This window comes from Monodelphis domestica, chromosome 5 (genome assembly GCF_027887165.1).
Source record: "Monodelphis domestica isolate mMonDom1 chromosome 5, mMonDom1.pri, whole genome shotgun sequence".
In the NCBI taxonomy this organism is placed as follows: domain Eukaryota; kingdom Metazoa; phylum Chordata; class Mammalia; order Didelphimorphia; family Didelphidae; genus Monodelphis; species Monodelphis domestica.
The window spans coordinates 68,019,627-68,043,929 of record NC_077231.1 but is presented as its reverse complement, the minus strand read 5'-3'; the positions used below and the strand labels follow the sequence as shown (position 1 = coordinate 68,043,929).

At 36.0% G+C, this 24,303-nt stretch overlaps 1 protein-coding gene across 8 annotated transcripts in view; it reads left to right on the top strand.

Moving 5' to 3' along the window:
- The window catches only part of MGAT4C (MGAT4 family member C), a 1,236,972-nt gene that overhangs the window by 642,466 nt on the left and 570,203 nt on the right, over positions 1-24,303 (top strand). For all 8 annotated transcript variants that reach the window (XM_056798595.1, XM_056798596.1, XM_056798593.1 and 5 more), the window contains one exon: positions 11,649-11,715. The gene's annotated coding sequence lies outside the window, so the exon portion shown is untranslated. The remainder of the gene's footprint in view (positions 1-11,648; positions 11,716-24,303) is intronic.

Genomic DNA, 24,303 nt, shown 5'->3' with positions numbered 1-24,303 from the left:
CTGATGTCTCAGTTTGCCCCCATGATATGGATAATTGAGCTGTTTATATTATTTTCCCTTAAAATAAGGGAATATCTAGCTTAGGGAAGAATATGAAGTTATTGCCCAGATTCTAGTTTCTAGTAGTAGTCTCTCGGTAATTGAGGATAACTATTGTCTTTGTGTGTTTTTGTGCACAAAGACACTTGTGCATGAAGATTTAAGTGGAAAAATCGATGCACATAGACAGTCCCACTCTCGGCGTTGGAAGCCTGGGTCCAATGGCACGAAAAGTCATTACATTTGGAGACTTCCTCAGCTGCATTGGATGGCCATGTTGTCTTTTGTGCTCCAACACGCCCTAAGCACTCCACAGTGCCTTGCTGCATTGCCATCTCAGCCATTGAACCTTCTTATTGGTTTCTTCCATCTGTTCAGCCGAAGCACTCTTCACATGCTGGGTGAGCAAAGCCCTGGTTCATCAGGGGTCCATGACCCGATGGCTACCCTCCCAAGATTTAGCTGGCCTGTCGAAGCCATTGCCTGGGGTGTGGCCGCTGCCACATGCTAGCAGCTACTGGGAGCCACAAGTGACAGCTGGGTGTCAGGTGAGGGTCAGAGGCTGGAGAGCTTCCCTAGGAGGGCACGACAAGCCCTCCATACCAAAGATATTACTCCTCCTTGAGCACCACCCCATATACCTCAATTGCCCAGATTAAGTAATTGATATTAGAGGAAGCTACTGAGATATTGAGAAAAGGCATGGTGTTTTCTGAAAAGAATAATTATCTCTGGTCTCAGGACATTAGCATCATTCTTGTTTCTTGATCAAGACACTCCATTTCATAACTATGGACATTTTAAATGGCTTCCTTCCATATGTGAAAGAATCTTTTTTTCTCAACTCTGCCTCCTGCCTTCAAAGTTTTCCTAAAGTACCTGGGATATGGATAAGATTCTACATTCTTCTCCATTAGCTATAATTCCTATCCTTGTTTTATTAGCCTTGATTTATCTCCTACAGAGCTTATTTGATGTAATTGTTTGTAAATTGTCTCCTTCCAAAAGATTGTGGGTTCTTTGAGAATAGAGATTGACTTTTGCCTTTCTTTGCATTCTGAATTTAGCACAGCTCCTGGCACAAAGAAGACACTTAAATATTTTTTGACTGACTAAAGGCTAGAACTGAGAATTAGGAGACCTGGATTTTTGTCCCACAAAGTTTTTCAGAATCTGTTGCCCAACTATTTAATACTAAAGACTCCACACTACTATCAAAAAGACCAGAAGGGGTATGGCTGAGGATAGAAATATATGGGTTAAATAATATAATTTTAAAAGTTCTTTGTAGTTGTAATAATCTGTACTTGTAAGGTTATCTAATGACCCAGTTGATTCTAATAATAATAAAGAATGAACATATGAGTACTCTATGGCTTCATTCACCATCCCTGAGAAATCCTAGTCTGAAATGCTCTTATCTGGATAATATTCCCTTAACATTTTTGTCTTCCTTTATCAAAACAAGTTCTCTAAGGGCATGAATTTTTTTATTTGAATCTTCAACATAAAGCACTATGCCTGGTGCCTTAGGAGTGAAAAAATGTTCCTTCATTTCTTCATTCCTTCATTCCTTGGTTCCTTCATTCATCATTCATTTGTTTTTTCATTCCTTTCTTCTCTCTCTAGGCTGGATTATGGTTTTAAATTTTTTAGATATAACACATTCAGTTCCACCACATAATAGTTCTGTGACCTCAGGAAATTTGCTTTTCTTCTCTCATGGTCTCAGTTTACTCATCTTTAAAATCAGCATAAAGATACTTGTAATATCATTCACGGTTATTATTAGGAAAGTGCTCTACAGTATGTAAAGTACTATTTAATGGTAACCTGTTACCACCATATATAACGGAATCAACTACTAGTATATATATGTTAACCAAAGCTGAGTTCAATTTCTGGGTCCAATTATTTTTGGACCTACAATAAAAGTGAACTATTTTGCTAATGTCTAAAAACTGTTTTCATTTTCTTAAGTTCCTGTTCTTCTTCCCCTTCATCATGTCCCAGACTTTCTCCCAGTATTGTAGAATATTTGAAGGTAGTTTGGCTTCTTTGGAAAGGAGATTGCTTGTGAAAATGGAACAAGGAAATATTTAGCTATAAACTTATATAATAAAAGAAAATTACCTTTGGTCACTTCAAGTAGTTTTGGTTTAAGAATCTAGGTCAAAAATATATAATAATGATTTCTGTCTTCAGATACTACTTTCATGAGTCTTTGGCTCGCCTTCATATACATTTTCTGAGTCAACAACTAACTAGCATTAACCTCTACAAGTGGAGCTGAATAATAGGAAGTAAATGAATCACTCAAATAATTTCTCCAAGTACTTTTAAGGGCCTTCTATGTACAAGAGACCCTTCTAGGTAGAGGTGGGGATGTTGGCAAATGAATGAAATCTTAGATTCATCTGATGGGAGATCAATAGTATCAAACAAAGAGAAGACCAGTTTATTAGGCAATGTTAAATATAACCTCTTAATAAAGGAAATAGCTCAGTGAATTGAGAGCCAGGCCTAGAAATGGGAGGTCCTAGGTTCAAATACAGGCTCACATACTTCCTAACTGTGTGAACCTCAGCAAGTCACTTAGCCCAACCCCTACCACTTTTCAGCCTTGGAACTAATATATAGTATTAATTATAAGACACAAGGTAAGGGTTTAAAAAATAAAGGAAACAAATGATCCATATTTTCAAATATTCTGGTGAGATCATTCATGTTATTGCCATTAACTCTCTTTGTTCCTATTTCAGCTTTCTAATAATAGCAGATTGTCAAGGCAATATTCTTCTACACCTGCTTCTGTCCCAAATCTTTTATGACTTTCCTTTTAAGAATCATGAAAAAGCAAGTCTTGGTCAAGTAGTTATTCTAATCTTTCCAAATTAACAAAAGAATAAGATGACATAGGTAGTATAAATGTTAATACTTCTATTGTGCAGATAAGGAAACATGCACAAAGAGATGTTACCCAAAGTTGGATTGATAGTGACATATCTTGAACTATTATTTAGATATTATGATTATTTTTTCTCACGTTCTTTCCAAAATATCATTAAGTAAAGAGATGACAAAAAATAAATTTTAGGTTAAGATTCTTCACTACCATTTTGAGTGGGCATAAACCTGGGAAGTATTTGGGTAAAAATTATTACTAATTGTTGTAGAGACATGAAGAAAGACAGGTTTTGCAGGACAAGCCAAGATGCAAGAACCAAGACTGGGGACCTGTCTGCAAAATCAAGGAGAAGTTTCCAAAAGGAATGTTCCCAGGAGGAACATGGCTGAAGGGCCCTTGTGGGTCTGGCTTGGCTTTGGGGCTTTCTGACCAAAGGAGGAACTGTTTCTGTCTCTCTCTCTGGGGGTGGACTGACCAAGAAAGGAAGCAAGCCTAGCTGTAGGTAGAGAGAAGCTATAGAAGAAGCTGAACTGATCTTGTTAGCTTTTGTCCCAGGCTGAAGGATCCTTGGGGGTTTGGGGGGAGGGCTTCTAGAGTTAAGCTGAGAGACATTGGTGGCTTTGTAAAGAAGAAAAAAGATTTTAAGCAATTGTCCTTCATCCCTTTGACTGTCCCTCTGTCACAGTTGTTACTGAACTGATTTCCCAAACCTTTAAATTCTCCTTACAGATTAAGGAAACCCTCATCCCTTTTCCCTCAATTTCCCATCCTATTGTTTTCCAATAAACCCCTTACCTGAGAAAGAAAACTAAAGTATTTTATAGTCCACTCAGGGGGGAGGGAGGAAGCCAAAAGGAGTGGGAGGTTAAGGGAGGGAGTGAGGGAGGAAGAGGGTAGGAGGAGATATTAGGAAAATATTGATCCATTAGCCATCAATAGAGATCAGTAGGCAAACCCCAGTGCATTCCCCAGTAGCAGCATCTCTATAGCAGCATCTCTCAGTATCTCTCTCTATCTCTGTAGCAAGTGTCCCATACTAGCAGCTCTCTCTCTAGTCTCAATCCAGAGTACATATCCAGTAACAGCAAGAAATAGTCACACAGATTTACATATTCTATTTCATTTGGCACCTCAAGTTTGATTGAACTCTACAGATTCCTGGTAAAGAAACAAAGACAGACAAAAATGTTCAGACAAATTGTTTGTGGAATGGTAGTCATTGCTATGATTGCCTGTTTTTGGGTATATCATATTCTATATAGCAAACTCACCCATATGGTAGTGGAAACTCTGGTTTATGTTAGCAACATTACAATGACTGTTTTGCATTTTCCATTTCAACATGAACTGGTTCTCTGGCAAGTCCTGGCACAAATATATGTACTCTATGGCTGTGTGCAGACTCTGACCCAAGTGAAGAAAGTATTCAGATTTCTAATTATCCTGAAGACAGAAAAGATTATGACTGTGAATAACAATTTAGAAGGCATGATTAAGGCTGTGTTTGAACAACTGATTAAGGAAAAAAAGGACTAGATCTAGTTATGGGCAAGGACAATGGGAAAATAGAGAATGTACCTCAGGAAACTGAAGGTGACAATGTAAATGAGAACCAGACTGCTAGTGACCCTGAGAAAATCTGTCCTTTGAAAGATGTCACTAAGCTAACCAATAATGCTGGTGTGATACACTCAAAAGCCCATAGACAATTCTCCACTCAGGAACTTGAGTCCATAAAGCACCGTTTCCCAAAATTTGTGGACAATCATTTTAAATCCCAGAAGGAGCTTAAGCAGGCATTCAGAATCTTGATCTGGACTTTGAAGATGTCAAATTCCTATTGTCATAACTGTTCAGCCCCCAGGAACAGAGGTAATTTTTGGAGAAAACTAGATCTGACAGCAATTTGACTAGCTGGCCAACTGTAGAGCAAAGTGTAGACATGGACTTTGCAAATCCTACATGCATGTCCTATCTAAAAAGGTGCAGGGAGGATTTTCTGCAGGCCATTAAGTAATGCTGTTCTAAGCCAAATGCATTGGCCAGGATTGACAAGATCAGTCAGGATAAAGGGGAACATCCTGACACATACATAGACTGTCTGTCAGAAAAGGCAGAGTCAATCTTAGGTCTAGAAGCTGAAGAGATGGATGGACATGTACATAGGCAATTTCTGAGGGCATGCACACCAAATTTGAGAACCTTTTTCATAAACTATTTCCCTAAGGATGACTCAGTTTCCCTGATTGAATTGAGAGAGGCTGCTGGTTACCTATCTGAAAATAATTCAGAACAGAGTAAGCAAGTTCAAGACTTGAAAGATACTTTAGAGAGGACTGCAAATGATTGGAAACAAAAGGAAATTGAAGAAATTAAAAATCTGAACACAGTTAGGACTTACACAAAACCTACTTACCAGAAGCCTAGTGATATGGACAAGCCAGTGCAAAAAGAGACTAGGGGATGTTTCTTTTGTCACAGGAAAGGTCACTTGATTAGAAACTGCTTTTTAAAGAAGAAACATGAGAGTAATAACAAAGATAACATAATGCACAAACTAGGTATAAGAAGTCCACTTGTTGTTCACATTGCAAGTTAAAGTCCTCACAGCAAGCTCTAGACTTGAATGAAATGCAACTGGCTATAAAAACTGGAGCAAAGCCAAAGTATTCTGATGTGGTTAGAAAAGAGTTATGAAGCCAAGCCCATAAAATGTATAGTGTGACACTTGGAGGTAGTAGAAATTGTGAGAAAGAGACTGCAGTTAAAAATAGTAGAAAAAACTTGGGAAATAGTTTACAATTGGTGCAGGAAAGTGATTCTGAGAATGACAGACATTGCAATAAAGCAAGAGAGAGGCAAGCCAGATTAAAGAAAATGAGGCAGAAATTAATGAAATAACATCTCAAATAGTAAATGAGATGAAAGACTTTGAAATGAGTTGTACAGTAAGTAAACAGGAAAAGTCTGTAAAGGAATTCTAATCATTCCTAGAGAACTTTTTCCAGTGTATAATGGATAATGGGATTGAAGAAGAAAAAGAAAGAAAGAGTCACAATAACTCAAGCCAAAGTTTGTGACTGATACAAAGACACATAATTTCAATTCCCTAAAGGTTACTGTTGCTGAAGATGACAATGCTTTAAGAACATTCACAGATTACCTCTCACCAAGTTTAGTTAATTCTGTAAATAGCTTTTTGGCAAAGGTACCCTTAGAGAAGACATCTAATTTGAAACCAGAAGCTAGTACCTTCCATCCAGCAATGAATTTTATAGATAAGGAAATATTTACTGAAAATGGAGCTGACATTACTTTTGAACACAATAATAATCATATTTAGAGTATTGGAGGTGACATTTCAGTTAAATTTGAAAAGCAGGATGGAATGGAATTTGTACCAACTGGAAAAACAACCATGGATTCAAAAGACAAACTTGAATCCCACATTCTAAGGGCCACAGGGGAATCTAGCCAAAGCAACTGCTGTGATTTAGGTTCATGTTCCATTGTAGTTGAGAATACAACCTGTATTGTAGACTTCAGTGGGAATGAATTAAATCAAAAGGAATTAACTGAGTTACATATGCACGTGGCAGAGAGTAGCCAGGACATAGACAATGAGTCAGTAGTTATGAACACCTTAGCTACTAAGCCAGTGACAGATATATGTTGTAGTAGGGACAACATGTTTGTGTTGTGGGACAGCATGAAGACACACATCCTATTACTGACACAGGGGGAAATGCAGAAGTACAAACCTTATTCCCAGAACAAAATACTGAAAAAGAGGGAAAAATTCCTATCTCACTGTCAAGTGAGAATGGAGTTAAACATAAACCTCAGACTAGTGGTAGACTAGGATCTATGATTATTAACAATATAGAGGATCTGCATGATCCCATACCATCAAGTTTACCAACTCTAAATGAAAATCTAAAGCTTAGTAGTGAGACACATCCAGAAAGTGATTTGAGAAACACAGAAGTTAGTGACATAGGCTTAGATCAAAACACAAAGTTGAAGATAATAACATCTGACGAAGGTTTACAAGACATTGAGCAAAATCCAAATAACATAGTTAATGGATTCAGACTCAGACACTGAATCAGAAGGAATACCAGAAGGTGTGATAATAATGGATGAAGATAATTTAGAACAAATGTCTTATCAGTTTTATATGCTTTATGAAAAGGTAGATGAAGAAGGGGATGCGTGGGACACAAGTGAAGAGATAGAATACCTAGAACCAGTGCAAACAAACTCTTACCAAGACAATGATGAAGAATTATTCTTTGGGCACAGACCAAGTTGCATATCATTAGAAGAGATTTATGCAAGCTTAGGGGTTGATAATGAAGATGATATTATAGATAAGTTGAATTGCATGGCTTATGCAGATACAGATTCTGAATGGGAAGGAGAATATCAAGAAACATATTGAGACCTGGAGGAAGAGAGATAGATACACAATTTCATTTCTAGTCTCTAACTTCAAAAACACATGACAAGTACCATTCATGCTGTAACAGTGACACCAAGATTTGTTGGAGTTTCATAGGGTATCATGCTATACAATATCTTATGTAAATGAAGACTAGTCTTGGGGTAGCATAGAGAATAAGTTATTCCAGCAAGAGAAGAACAAGTAATTCAACAACAAGAACACTCCTAAATGTGTAGCAAAATTCCAACTTTATAACTAGGACAGACACAAGCATCTAGAGTGCTAGAGAAGCATGGATTCACATTGGTTGAATATGTTGTAACAAGACTTTAACAGCAAGTTATAGATGAGAACTGGAAAAGGTTATCCATATCTCTCAACCTTCATCCTAAAACAGTCTATACTGGGGGAAGGAAGGGAGAGAGGCTATACCATGAAGATGTTACTTCAGAGTTTCAGTAACCTCTGTAGACACAACAATATGATCATGTCATCAGCGAAGATACATGCAGATGCCATATGAAAAAAAAGTCCCAGTCATGAACTGCAACATGAATAGCCCAAGAAGAAGAAATCAATAAAAGCCTTGTGAATGAAAGCCTATTGAAAGCACTGGAGATTACTCGCCACCAGAATACAGTAGAGAGAGCCCTGCACATGTTGCAATAATGAAAGGAGAGTAACCCTGAAGAAATGCAGCCAGTTACAGCCAAATGGAATACATTAGCAGCCATAGAAAAAAAGCCTCAATATGAAATATAAAATAGTCTCTGCCTGACACAATAACAAAACAGACAGAAACAATGTCATAGATGAATACACAATTCTATAGATTCTATCTCCAAGATAAAGGAATAAAGTACATACTTGATAAATCTTTTAGTGAAAGGTGAAACAACAAGATTTTGCAAACTTGAAAACTCTATTCTTAGGCATAATGTTCACACCCATCCATGTGAAAACACCTGTACACCTTATCTGCAAGCACAAAGATGTACAAATGTGAAAACCTTACCCCCAAACACATGTTATCTTATTTGCAGAAATGACAAATAATTGATAAATTCTGGCACTCACAAAGATTCCCTCTTACTTTCATGCAAAAGTACCTTTCACTCTTACTCACACACACATGTAAAAATCTCACCCACATACATTGTTTGTGTGTTCATTGGAAGAACACATCTTCAATCAAGAATGGACGATGGCAACTGGAATGCAGACCAGATGAAGGACCAGAGAGGAAGAAAGAGTTTCTACAAGCAACAGGAATGGACATGGAAGGACTTTGGAACTTTGAAATCTTGGAACTTTTGAACGTGAGGATATGTAAGGATGCGTTGTACATGTGAACATCACATATATATGCATGCACATCCTACATAGCAAAGGAAGCTATTTCATGGAAAGGATAAGTATACAATGTGCATAGTTGCATATTAATAAACACTGACAAACTTTCTGTGGAAAATTCAAACAGATAGAGATGTTTCTTTTCTGCATGAGTTTGCACAGAAATTTAGAATGATACACATATGTTAATTTGTATGGATCCTATGTACACATGTAAGTACTAATAACTAACATGCTAACTTTATTAGAATAGTTTATTAATATTTTCTAATGACTAACATTAGTGACAGTCTAGTGTCTTTGTTTAAGTCTTTAAAATGTAGAGACATAGGAATTTTGAAATATAGGTTAAGATTCTTCACTACCATTTTGAGTGGGCATAAACCTGGAAAGTATTTGGGTAAAAATAATTATTGCTAATCATGGCACAACTATATATCTAAGATAGTGGTTTCTGAGCTATTAGATATGATATGCAAAAGGGAAGTAGAGATTTATATATCTTAGTCCTTAAAGTAATTAGTTCTGTATGAGCAAAAATTTATATACATACATATACATGTTTATTTAATTTCATATGTCTAATATCTTTTCCCAATATGTTTTATTTCAGCCAAGTCCCACATATTCTTTTCTGCTTTAATTTCTACTTCCACTTGGTACAACTTTTATTTTTCAGAAAAATCATAGGATAGTACAGTCCTAGATCTACAGCTAGAAGAGATTTTTAAAAGCTAAACAGATGAGTAAACTGAGTCCCAGGTATCTTAAAGAACTTGTCTAAGTGAGGGGAGAAAGTGGGTTTTGAACTAAAGTTATCTCACTCCAGGATAGAAGAATCATTCCACTCTACCATTCTGACCTCTAATGAACTTTAATGTGAAAACTTTCTAATATATTTTTAATTTTTCATCTAAACCCATGATCTAATAGATGTTCAAACTCCTTCTACGGTCAAAATTCATTGACTTGTCTATAACCTGGAGTATAAGGAAGTTGCTCTGTGGTATTAAGAGGTTGAATAACTTGTGCATGAATATCCTGGAGTCATTTCAAACTCAATATATGCAAAACAGAACCTCTCTTTCCCCTAAAATTCCTCTCCTCTTTTAAACTTGTTTATTACTTTCTAGGGTGCCACTGTCTTACTTGCCACTCCGTTAGACTCAGTATCATTCTCAGCTCCACCTCTCACAATCACTCTCCATATTCATCCTGTTGTCAGAATGTTATTTTTACTGACATGAAATCTTATAATTATCTTCTTCTCTCAAAGCCACCACTCTGGTACAGGTTCACATCACCTATTATAGGTATTATGTCAATAACCCCAAATTTCTTTTCCTCTGTCATCTCTCACCATTCCTATCCATCTTCCACTCAGCTGTCAAAGTGAATGTCGCATTCTTCTATTCAAGAGAATTCAGTGGTTCCTTATTCTACTCAGATGCAATATAACCTGCTCAGTTTAGCTCACTAACAACTTTTCACGTGTTCTCTTCCTGCCTTTCTGGGATAATTATTCTTTGCATTCTACCATTTTAATCTATGATTTGGTAGTACTGGCCATCTTACTCTTCCTTTGCAAATGATACTTCATCTCCTAAATCTGAGTGTGGGATGCTCTCCTTCCTCACCTCAGCCTAATAACTTCCTACAAGATGTAGTTAAAATCTTATCTTCTCTGGAGGTTTTTCCCAGTGTCCTCTTTGATCTCACCACTATGTTGTTGACTTCCCTCTGATATTACATATATATATATATACATATATATATATATATATATAATATATATATATTCAGTCATTTGTTAATTATCTCCCTTAAAAGGCTTGAAATCCTCAAGTGCGAGGAACTTTGTAATTCACTATATTTCTAGTTCTTAGCACAGGCAAACAAGTCCTAACTAAATGTTTGGTGATTGACTAAATGACAGTTTACATGTATAAGATGTCACACTTGAACACAAGCACTCTTTTACTATAAGGTTAGTCTTCTTTCCACCATGTCACTTTATGTTTCTAATGTATGTAAGATTTAATATGCATATTGTACTGGTGTCATTTTCCTCTTCCTCCATGAGTTCCTTAGGGGTATGTCATTGTGTCATATCTGAAAGTGTACATCTCCTGACACCTTTGACAGCTTACTATACATATTAGGTACCTCAAAATATTGGTTGCATCATTCTATGGCATAGCTCATTAAATGAAAAGCATTACGGATATCACACACATGGAAAATAAATTGGAAAAACTAAATAAGGCATTATTATTGACAAGAAAGAAAAATATTCACATCTAAGGGATTACAATATTAGATATGTAACTTAGTATAGAAAATTTATCCTTTAGTCAACTGTGACATTATAATATTATGAGTTCATTGAAGGTATCATTAATAATGATTAAAAATGCATTATAGAGAATGGGAAAAGGATGGAGTAAGTTAGTTAATTCTGCATTAATAAAATTGTATTTCATTTGTGTGAATTCTGTTCTCATTTTTGGAAGCTTCTAAGGAATTTCTAATGACTATAGTACATTGTAAATAAAATAACTCAATATGAAAATAGTGGCAACAATAGACCAGGATAATAATTGGAATTTTTATTGCTTTACTAACTGAAGTTCTCACATCGTTTAATTGGTGTTTAATGTTGCTTAAATTACTGCAGCAATAAAGGAAATATATCCACTCCAATTAAGCCTTTGTAATTTCAAAGAAGGTAAATTTGGTTGTTATATTTTTATTCCCCAAAGTGTCATTTAAAATTGTATTGGTAATTTTTAAAAAGTATATTTGCTTTCTTTATTGTTTTGTTTGTTTGTCTAACTTTTGTTAAGAATTGTGAAAATCACTACACATGACAGACTTTATTTTTACATTTTTGTTTAACAGATTCTCACCTAAAACTGTGAACCCTAACAGAATTCAAGAAAAATAATAGCAACTGAAGATCACAAGTGTAAGTACATTTGATTACTAGTATTCCTATTAATAAAGATGCTAGTAATTTAGTTATATGATACACTTTTTAAGTATGTAGGATATAAATAAAGATATTATTTCTAGAGTAACTATAATTGGATACTAAACTGGAATGTTAGAAATATAAGAAAGCAAGTTTTAATACAACATTGGGTTTAATATATCATACTCATCTAAAATTAGAGGAACATAATTATATTATTATCCTCTGAAAAATATTTAGATGACTATTCCATTAAAATAGTGTACAGATTAGGATGCTAGAGAGGTCAAAATTATGTACTTAGACAAACATATAATTGTAGAGAAGTAGAAGAACCATTTCCATAATTGCCTGTAAAAAATGGAGGCAACTGAAGATTCCATCTTTAATCTTTATCTTGCCAGAGGAACTGGAATACGGTGGGTAAAACCTTTAGCAGAAAAAGAGATGCACTCAGTTTTGCTGTAAGTTTTGCTGTAAGTCAGCTTGAGTATACAATCTATATTGGAAATGAATGCTATTCTATTTATTTCAGTGTTCATCTTAAATAATCTATTTGTGTACTAGAAAGAAAATGCTTAAAGTGAATGATAGATCTACATTCAGTCTATAGTTTTCTTACATCATTTATAGATCTGGATGCTGGATTCTCTATCATTTGTTGTCACTAACTAATTTCAATATTGACTAAAATTTCCCTTTTTTGGTGTTAACTATTTAATAGAAATATTTGGTAAACATTCATTTGTTGTTTGGGAAAATAAAATTATTTTTTGAAATTCTGAGTTAAACACATGTTCTATCAGTAGGTATTTACATTGATCAAATTACAAGTCTACATTTTAAAAACTGAAATGACCATGTTTCGAGTTTTTGATAACCTACCCTGTCTTCCTATACCTTCAGTGATTTGCAAACACTTCACTTTCTTACTAATGGATGGTAGCTCAGTCTCTGTAACCCTCCTACTTTTGATCCCAGTTAAGTTGTCTTTTACCACCTGCTGTTATTATTTATCTTTTATTGGGGGGGGGCAGGGGAGATGTGGCCATGCATGCCAGCAATTTTAGGGTATGGGGACTGCCAAAATAAATATCTAAATAAATGTAAAAGAGAAAACAGCCCATTCTTATAAAATTTATAGAAGATGCAAGCAAGGTCTGGTGATCTATTCATGCTTTTCCCAGTGTCAGATGGTTTTCACTTTGCTTCCTTTGCTGTCCCAATACCTGAAATAATAAGGGGTCTATTCCACTGATGGACAATGGGGCCTGCCCGCCTCCTGAGATCTTGGCAGAGGCAGGTTGCAATGTAGCTTTATCTTTGAAACAGGGAGAAACAAGCTTGCTTGGCTGCAGATTAGTGACTTAGAAGCAGTTCTATTCAGATGTACCTGTCACTAATTTATCTGGGTTTTTTTGTGATTCATATATACTGTTCTGTGTGTAACAGAGCATTAAATTGCTTTCCTCTGGGAGCAGGTCACATTCAGGGATCGGTGGAACCATGCTTCCAAATAGTGCACCCTTGATTCATACAGGCTCTTTCTATGGAGATTTTGGCAGTTGGATTCTTTATCTCATTAGAGTTTGTGCTCTAGGTTTTGGCGGGCAATACTGATAGCTTTAATATAAGGTAGATAATCTCCTAGTGCAGCTTTAGCAGTGGAGGGAATAGCAGAATGTTGACCAGCTTTTTTTATTCCTCCAGTATTCACAAACAAAACAATTAAATTGGTTCCCTTTGCCACTCACCACTGTTTTGACAAGCAACATAGCCATAGATATATTTTTCATTAATACTTTAATTTTTTTTATTAATGTACTTCTAGGATACGTCTCCTTTCTTTAAAGGGATTTGAAACTTAATTTATATTAACTAAATATTATATTTATTAATTTATATTAGTTATGGTCCACATACAGAACCAGGGTGAGAGTAAATGATAGGCAAGTCTTCCATTGATATCCTCCCTACATGATTAAGACATTATTAAGAAGGCCTCCATAATATTGATTCTCCCCTGTCTGCACCATGATACATTTATGAGAGGACATGGAGAAAAATTACAAGAGGGAGGGAGGAATGAATGGGATGAAATCTGAATCTTTAAAAGGAATACACCAATGGATATGATTTACAGATCCATTAGAGCTTGGGAAGATTAGAATATAAGGATGACCAAGAGCTGACAATGATTTACTAGGTGGAATCAGGAAGACCTTGATGTAGTACTACTTTTGAAATCAGACAAATTGTGTGATCTTAGGGAAAGTCAATCAACCTCTCAATGGTCCAGACAATTGCTTATGACCCTTTTATAAATATTATTTTTGTTTTACTTGTCCTATTCCTCCCTAACCTGAACCTAATTAAAAGAGAGGAAGAGAAGGGAACAAGTATTAAATGGCTGCTCGGTGCCATGTTAAGTTTTTTATAAAAGTTTTCTTGTTCAATCTTCACAACAATCCTGTGAGGTAGTTGTGATTATGATCCCCAGTTGATAGTTAAGGAAACTGATGCAGATAGGATTAAAGGACTTGCCTAGGGTCACAAAGCTAAGAAGGGTCTAAGAGATATTAGCTCAAATCCATTTGACTCCATGATCAGCTCTCCACCAACTATGTCACCTAACTGTTTCTATTCAAGAGATAAATCATTCACTAAAATGTTAATGTCCATTGGTGGCCATAGCTTCCCCATGCAGGGAACTCCTTAATTCCCTAGTTCACTATATCCATAAAAACAGAGGGACAAACCTTAGCAAAAAAAGTTTTAGGGAGACTTCCGGTCAAGATGGTGGCTTAGAGAAAGCTAAAGTTCAGATCTCCGGAAACCCTTCCCTACCGAACTCAAACTATATGCTCCTAAGGCACAGAAATTCAAAACAAACAACAGCATAGACCCCAGGAATCCTCCTCCTGGACCTGGACCTGGATCAAAAGGTACACTCCCCCCAAAAGCCAGAACATGAGATCACTCGGACCTAAGGGGTAGGCAGAAGGAAGGTCCCAGGACCCATCCCCCCATCCCAGAGTGCTGAGTCCGAGGCAGCAGAGGGAACCTCAGAGCCTCAGGGCCGGCTATCCTGAAGGCCACTTCCTGAAAATAACCTGACCCAGTCGAGGGGTCACCCAGACAGCAGGGAAACAGAGAGAGACAGGGGAGCCTGTAACCCCCTGACAAGATCCTTCCATCTGAGTCTCACCTAAGCTCCCTGGCTCAGGGCATACTCAGTCCGAGGTTAATCCTATCAGGAGCCCTCTGAGCTCGAGGAAACCATGCGCCGCCCCCCCCCCCCCCGAGCAGGGTTGTCTGAAACAACAGTAACCCTCAGGGCTGGCAAAAGGGCCTCGGGAGCCTGCTATTCTGAAGGCCACATCCTGAAAACAAACTGACCCAGTCGCGGGGGCACCCAGACAGCAGGGAAACAGAAAGAGATGATGGGAGAGCCTGCAGCCCCCTGGCTGGATCCTTCCATCTGAGTCTCAAGGTCCCTGCCTCAAAGCATACTCAGTTCAACCCAGAGAAAGTTAATCTTATCAGGAGCCCTTGAGCTCCGGGAAGCCATGGCCCCTCCCACCTCAGAGTGCTGACTCTCCTGGCCAGCTAAGGCACAGAAACAAACACCCGGAGGAAAGGGCCGAGCCAGGCTCAGAGCGTGGAAGTAAGGCAACACAGAAGCATCAGGAGGGAACTGAGGAGAGCAGTTACATGGAAACACCAACAATTCCTGGCTTCCCTGGGAAGACAGAACAACAACTGCATAGAACAAACAATCTGCCTAGGGCTAAAACCTCTGAACACCAGACAGAGATAAGAAAAGCTAGTCCTCCCCACTCAGATAGAGATGGCAAACTCCACAGAAGCACAAAAGCCCCCAAATTCCAAGAAAAACAAGAAGAATTGGATGACTTTGGACACATTTTATGGAGCAAAAATACAAAATACAGAGGAGATAGAAGAGTAAACACAAGCAAATGCTCCGAAACCTTCCAAAGGAAATGGAAACTCTCCACAAACCCATTAAGAATTTGAATCAGAAGGATAAAAAAGATGGAAGCCTTCTGGGAGAAAAAATGGGAAATAATGCAAAAGAAATTCACGCATCTACAAAACCAGTTTGACCAAAGTGAAAAGGAAAACCAGGCTTTAAAGCAAGAACTAATAAAGCAAAGCCAAAAGACCAAGAAATTAGAAGAGAACATAAAATATCTCACTGACAAGGTGACAGATTTGGAAAATAGAGGGAGAAGAGATAATTTAAGAATAATTGGACTTCCAGAAAATCCAGAAATAAACAGCAAACTCTACATTGTAATACAAGATAAAATCAAAGAAAATTGCCCAGAGATTCTAGAACAAGGGGGCAATACAGCCACTGACAGAGCTCACAGAACACCCTCTACACTAAACCCCCAAAAGACAACTCCCAGGAATGTAATTGCCAAATTCCAAAACTCTCAAACAAAAGAAAAAATCCTACAGGAAGCCAGAAAAAGACAATTTAGATATAAAGGAATGCCAATCAGGGTCACACAAGACCTTGCAATCTCTACTCTGAATGATCGTAAGGCATGGAATATGATCTTCAAAAAGGCAAGAGAGCTGGGCCTTCAACCAAGAATCAGCTATCCAGCAAAACTGACTATATAATTCCAAGGGAAAGTATGGGCATTCAACAAAATAGAAGATTCCCAAGTTTTTGCAAAGAAAAGACCAGAGCTCTGTGGAAAGTTTGACACCGAAAAACAAAGAGCATGGAATACCTGAAAAGGTAAATAACTTCTATAAGTTCTTCTATAAGGACTACATTTATATCAATCTATATATACTAACATGTGGGGAAAATGTAAGTCTTGTTTTACAGAAGAAAAAACTATATGAAAAATTAATACCTTGGTTTCTGTAAGGTGATAACAAACTAAATGGTTGAATCCAATTTCTTATTGAAGAGCTAAAAGAAAAAAAACTCTCTTTCTCCAAATTCTTACAACACTTCTCTGGTATTGGCAATAGCACAGAGGAGAAAGAGGAGGAGGAATAAGAGAATGTAAGCAGAATTTTTATGAAATATCATATATGTATATTAATTTTGCAAGTGCTTTACAAATACTGACTCATCTTTTCTTCACAACGACCCTGCAAGATAAGTGGTAGTATCATCCCCATTTACAGATACAAACAAAAACTGAGGCAGGCAGAAATTAAATGACTTGTCCATGGATATTCATCTCATAAATAATTGTGTAGGATTTGGGGTCAGGTCTTTCTCAGTTCATGTGCACAGATCTACCTATGCTCTACTTGCTTTAACTAGAGCCATAAGACTCCTAATCTCACCTTGTATACTGACTCATTGTGTGATCATGGGAACGTCACTTCAACTCACCCAGCCGTGGTTCTTTAATGATAATATGGGAATCGTGATATTTTAAAATACCTCCTTTGGAGGGCTGTTGTGGGTCACAAATTATATCACTCACATAAGCATTTTGCAAGTTTCAGCATGCTATGCAAAACAGGTAGTTTTCTCATTTTTCTGTTAAAAATTAAGAGTGAGGTCTAGTGACAAATCTGATTTCCCAAAGAGATAGTAATGAATGCTGAATTCATGAGCAATGCTTTCTCAACATAATGCCTCAGTTCTTAACCTGAGATTCAGGACATTGTTTTTTTGTTAGTATTTAATTTTATAACCATTTAAATATTTTTCCCTTGAAGTCTCAGGTATTTCAATTTTGCCTTTTAAACTGTTTTCCCAAGGAGGGATCCCTAAGTTTCACCAAATGAAAAACAAATTTTGTGGCATTAAAATGAATATTTTATAGTATTTTTTATTTCTCTTTTAAATATTTCCCAAAACTTTAATTTAATTTGGTGCCCCACACATTTGGGTGTGTTGCATGTTTATTATTCTTCTACAAGGAAAGGATACTAGGTCTGAAATCTGAAAATTCTGGCCCTGTACTTAACATGTATGATCTTTGATAAATCACTTCACCTCTCTAGATATTAATTGCCTTAATGAAAATCTGTTTTCAAAGTAAAATAATTATACTGAAATAAAGTTATAAAAATTATACATGTACAATACACATGTTATATATATGACCTACATACATCTACACACTTATAAAACAAGGTAATGAACTTCATTTTAACACTGTATTGGGAAAGCATTGTAGTGGGAAATCATGGAGTTAAGCATTAGTTCAGCTCATGGATTCAGCATTCAGGATTCATCACTAAGTCTCCTTGGGAAACTCAGTTTGTCAGTCTCTTCAACTGTGATAAAAAATTGGAATAGCATGAGGAAGCTTGCAAAATACTTTACATGCATAATATAATTTGCACCTCACAACTTTATTAGGTCAGAATTTAAAGTAACATGATATATGCAAAATATAATTTTCTTGATTTGAACTTGATGACTTCTCATGTCACCATCCTTACATTCTTAAATACAGCATTAAAATCTTTTCTTTTAATAAAAATCTTCACTACAAGATACTACTATGATTTAATTTCTTAAAACATTAAGGAGACATTTGATATGTCACACGAAGTCAGTCTTTTTATTGTGTTCCTTGTGCACAGTGTATCATCTTTTTAGGGCTATCCATTTGTACAGGTTGTCCTTGGTGCCTAGAATAAAATCCTTTCTTACCTCTCCATATCTTCCAAGCTCAGCTCAACAGTAGCCTTCAGCTAAAATCATTCCTGATCCTCCAAACTTCTATTAGCTGCCTTCCAAATTAATATTTATTTATTTTGAATATTCTTATTCAAATTTTTGTAATTGTATATGTAAGCAATTATATGTAATTATTGAACCTCTAAGAAAATGTAAGCTCCCTTGAAGGCTGGCATTTTCAGTTTCCTTCTTTTATCTTTAGTGCCTAGCATAGTGTCTTCCATAGAGCACACACTTAATAAATACTCATTGATTAATGATTTGATTACACATGTGATTCCCCAACACTATAGAATCCATAATGTACCTTATTTTGGCCAAGATTTTTCTTGTCTTCTTTATTAAAGCCATTGATGTTCCTCATTACTAAAGCAATTACTTCCATAATTAAAATGTGCTAGTTGTCAAATTACCTGTGAATTTGTATAATGTCAGCATTCATATTGTTTGGATTCCTCCTTGTTGACATTTACCATCTTCAAAAATATAGAAATATATGACAAACAATGTTGCCATCTTTACTAAGCTGAATACATATTTACAAACTCATGCCTAGCAATGACTCTCTTGAGTCTACAGATTCCTGCTCTGCCAACATTTATAAAACTCTAGCATTTAGGAATTGTTATAATAGTGAAATGACATTTTTTACCACTGATAAAATAGTGATTAAGTTCAATCACTTTTAAACAGTATTCCTATACTTAGAGAGGCAGTTTGAGGATTGTTGAATAGAGGGCAGGCCATAGAGTTAGGAAAAAAAGATTTATTTTCAAGGCTAGCTTCTATGCAAGATCATTTAATATTTTAATTCCTAAAAAAAACACTTTAAGACTTTGCATTCCAAAGGAGTTGCTCATCTGCATAAGTGAGGTGATGGAAGTTTCTACCTAACACATTGGTATTTATCAACACAATGATAAAAATAAAAATTTTGATAAATGATGACAAAAATTTTTTTGAAAGAGTAAAATGTCATACTCCTAAATCCATACAAGTCATAGTGTCCTCAATAGAGAGTTAACTGTGTCAGCTAAATTTTAGTTCCAGCATTTATCACTAGATCCCCTTCCCTTTTTCTTTTAAGAAAAGTACTTGTAGAGAAGCCAACATTACTTGAAAATTTGTCCAATATTTTTGATGTCTTAGGGCAACTTGGCCATGATGGGGGAAAAGGATGATTATATTTTCTACATGGGAAGATGCATAAGGAAAATTAACAATCACCACAAAAACCAGTGCCCTAATTTCTTCATTAATGAAAAAAAAGAAAATGTCTATCAGTCAAGTAGATCTAAATTATTTTCCCCCTTGGACAAGGTAGGAAATTGGAAAAGAGCCATTAAATATATAAATTCACTGGCATGGACCTCATCCTCAGGATAATTAAAATCCAATGGAGAAAAAGAGAAAGGGAATGTAATAGGTAATTTTTCTTCTCTAGAAATTGAAAACTACTATGGAGGAGGGAAACTCTTTGGAAGATTTGGACATAGCCATTAAGATAATCTGAATATCTTGTCTATGTATATTTGTTACAGGGGATATTTTCCTCTTTTTCCCAGTATTGTGGGAGAGGGAGGATATTTACTAATATTTAAATAATATTTCAAAACAAAAAAAATATCTCTGAGATATGTGCAGGGATTCTAACATGGATCTAGTGGAAATGAAGGTAATTCATATCTAGGAAAACTGATTATTTCTTTATATGATCTCAAGTTGCTTATCAGTACAAAAGTCTTTTTAAAACTAGTACTCTTCCATTGATCTATTGACTATTATGACATGTCACTATCTTGGAAGATTTAAAATGATAAATAATCTCAAGAACAATTTGTGAAAGGCATAAGTAGCCTGCAAAATATTTCTATATCTGTCATGTCAAATGAGAGTGAATTACTCAACCCTCTCCCCAAAAAATATAATGTATTGTGGGGGAAAGATTAACAGAAAATGTCAAGACTTTCCAGAATTCCTCTATTTTATTAAATATCCATTTTTCCCCTAGAGTATTATGCTCAGTTTTGTTGGGTAGGTGATTTCTATTTCTAGGCCTACCTAGATTCCTTGCTCTGTAAAATATCATATTCTATGACTTTCAATCAATCATTTAATGTCATTGCTGCTAGATCATGTGTAATCCTGATTGTGGTTCTACAGTATATGAATATTTTTCTGGCTACTTCTATTGTTTTCTCCTTTACATGAAATTTCTGAAATTTGGGTATTAAAGTCCTGGCAATTTAAAATTTGATATTTCTTTTAGGAGGAGACAGGTAGATTCTTTCAATTTCTAATTTCTCCTCTTGTTCAAGAATATCAAGGCAATTTCCCCTGATAAGTTCTTTCAATATGGTGTCCAGTTTTGTTTGTTTGTTTGTTTGTTTGTTTGTTTTCTGATCATGGCTTTCAGGCAAACCAATGATTCTTAGATTATTTCATCTGGATCAATTTTCCAAGTCAGATGTTTTTCCAGTGAGGGATTTCAAATTTTCTTCTTTTTTTCCACTTTTTAAAATTTGTTTTATTGTGCCCCTCTGTTTCATGCAATCATTAGCTTCCATTTGTCCAATTCTAATTTTTAGGAAGTAATTTTCTTTTTTGACATTTTGACCTTCTTTTCCTAGGGGGGTTGTTCTTCTTTTGAAGGGATAATATTTTCTAGAGAAATGTTTCTACAGTAAGTTTTTGTTCTAAACTATTATTTTTTCTACCACTTTCTAATTTTTCTTCTAAGTTTCTTATTATTTGCTTTCTTATGCTTTTTTTGAGCTCTCCTATGTGTTTATTTTAAGCTTGACATCCTTTCACATTTTCTTTGAGGCCTTACATATTTTCATTTTTGTATGCTATTCTCTTCTGAGCTCATATTTTGGTCATCTCTTGTGTTGAAATCTAGCATAAAGCTTTTGCTCATATTTCCTCCCCTGATTTTGTTGATATGTTGAAGTTTAGTTCCCTCTATTCCTTTGGAGTAGGAAGTACTCTCCTGTGCTTGTTCTGTGCCTAAGGTCTACTCAGCTAGCTGGGTCTTAGTTTGATTACTCTGTGGAGGTACCTGGTTTTCCTGCTGTATGGAGAGTTGCAAATATTCAATTGGTTGGAGTTGGATTCTGCCCAATCCCACAAAGGCTGGAGTTATTCAGTTGAGTTCCTCCCACTTCTGCCTGTAGTGTGTCATAACCAGTCTCTGTTCAGGCTAAATTATGTTGGGCCACTTTTATCTCTCTGCTTCTTGTTCTAAATAATGTTGATTATCACTCTTACTCTGCTAAGGCTGATCTAAGGTGGTTCTTCTATTTCTCTTGTCGCTTGCCCTATATTGTGTCTGAGTCAAACTGAGGCTTGTTCTGAGCTCCCTTATCATACCCCAGTTTCTCATAACTTCATACTTTTTTCTGACTCCAAGCACTGCTTCACTACTTCTGTTGGGTCTTTCATCCTAATATTTATTTTGAGGCATTTTTGTTCTGTGGTTAGTGTACTTCAAGTGTTTCCAACTTTGCCATTTTGACCTGATCTGACATTGCCACTGCTATGGCTCTATTAACATATAATGTAGTGCAAAGAAATGATAGGTAGATTGAGTATTGCATTATTTCCACCAAAGGAGATAATAAAGGGTACAAGAGGGACATCTTAAATAATGTGTTGAATTCATAGAGAATATTTCCTGGGACACACACAGGAAATGGAGGCATGAATGGAAGGTTTGCAAACTATACTGGTGGTTGGAATGCCGACAATGAAAATTAAGTAGATTTATCTAAGTGTGTTATTCTACATATTCAATTTTTTAAAGCTTGAGTGAATGAAATGTTGCATTGAATCATCCTTACTAAATTTTAGTCTAAAAGTACAAAAATAAGCTTTTCTCCCATTATTATATTGGATAAGAAAGTCACCTAATTTATTTCCTTTTATACTCACTCTACCCAGGTTTTTTTCTTGGCTGGAAATTTAAGAAAGAGAGATAAAAGCCTGTTCTTCACAACAGATATGTAAAAGGTTAAAAAGAAACTGTGTGCTTTGGATTAAGACAGTGATATTAAAGGTCATAGAAAATCCAGATCTCCCAAACCAAACCTAGAGAACATCTGAAAAGGGTCCCACAAAGGCCAAGGATAAAGGAAACTAGAGAGAAATAGATGTAAGCTCAATATAGTTCACAATTGTATAAAAAGATGACCAGAAGTCAGAAAAGGCTGTTAGAGGGTTATCCTAAAGAAGTTACTGTCAGTGGAGATAATAGGAAGCCAGCAGAGGTAGAAAAATAGGTCATAAAAGGGAAATCAGAGTAAGTTTCCTCAAATAGATATGAAGACATCTAGGATTCTGGACAGAGATGCTGAACATAAGTATCAGTTGCAGTTATAAGGAAGTAGAAACCAGAATCTGCTTTTGACCTCTTAGGATAGAAGCAGGGTACAGAGAGCCAAATATAAGAGGTTATTTAGTAGGCATACAAAGAATGATTGTGTACCTCGAATACTGGGGGAGAGGCACAACATGAAAGAGGGTCAATCAGAAGACTGAGTACTCAAGACAAAGGGCATAAGAGAAGGCACAAGTACAAGGAAATACCCAATATCTCACTGGCAACTTTCACAGTTACAGGAGCATACAGGACCAGTTCTAGATATTCAAACCTTCTATCTATATATACATATATAGAATATTATAATTCATACTATCACACCGCTATCTCTCTGACTGTTTCTCTCTATCTGTGTGTATCTGTCTATATGTTTACATGTGTGTATATGTAAGATTATATGAAGTTAGGCACATTGGTAATTTGTAAAGGCAAGAGAAGTTTCCCCTAGCATACATCAGGAGTGAAGAGCACACTCATGGCCCTGGGGTCAGAAGTATGAGTTATTTATCAAAAGGAGAATACTGGAGGGGTTTAAGACTTTACTATGGGTAGCAATCAAGACTTATCAAAGATAAGATGCTACGATATGATGTTCCAGTGGCTAGTGCCTGAGTTGTTCAGGCCAGGCATTTCCAAAGGGGGCCAGAAGGTGAAGATACTCTTTTATATTTCATCAGGCAGGTAGATAGAGTGCCTCAATCCTGCTGCACACCAGGAAGGCTTATCACAGCCTCTCAGAAGAGAATAGTGATGGTATGTCCTTATCTGCTAGGACAGGTAGGCCCATAGCCTCCATCAAAAGGGAAGTATAAGGAGATCTGAGGATTACCTTTTTTCAGGGTACACAGCATTCATAGCATGCGAGGGTCAAAGCACTATATATGCAAGGATTATAATACAACTACCATTTTCAGGTAGCAAGTGGCAGTAGTAGTAATAGCTTCCAGATAAAGAAGCAATCAAATAAAGTCTACCCAATCCATTTAACATGGTCAGATTAAATACAATTTAACTATTTGCAGTTCTCTTTTTCTTTGACCTCTATTCTATTTTCTGTATCTATTGTGAAATTCCCAAGTGAACTTTAACCCATTTTGGAGAAAGTGACAAGATAATGCCATTTATTTATATCCACAAAAAGTCTCTTAATTGCACTCTCTGTGACTTAGAATTTTAATATGGAGATTATGGAGTAGCTGGATTTGAATCCATTGAACATTACTAAAAAATGCAAATATTTAAATTTTTAGTTTTTGCTTCAGGAGAAGCTTGGATTTATTTAAAGCTCCACACGATTTCCCAAATGCAATTCAACCTGCTCTTTTGTTCTTACTGTAATTTTTAACCCAATCAATCAACAAGTATTTCTTGATTGCCTAATATTTGCTAAATGTGTGCTAAATCCTGCAGATATGAATACAATCCTTATTTGTAAAGAGCTCACATTCTAAGAGATGGTTGGGTCAGAGGAAGAACATATTCAAATAGAGCAACAGAAAAAAAT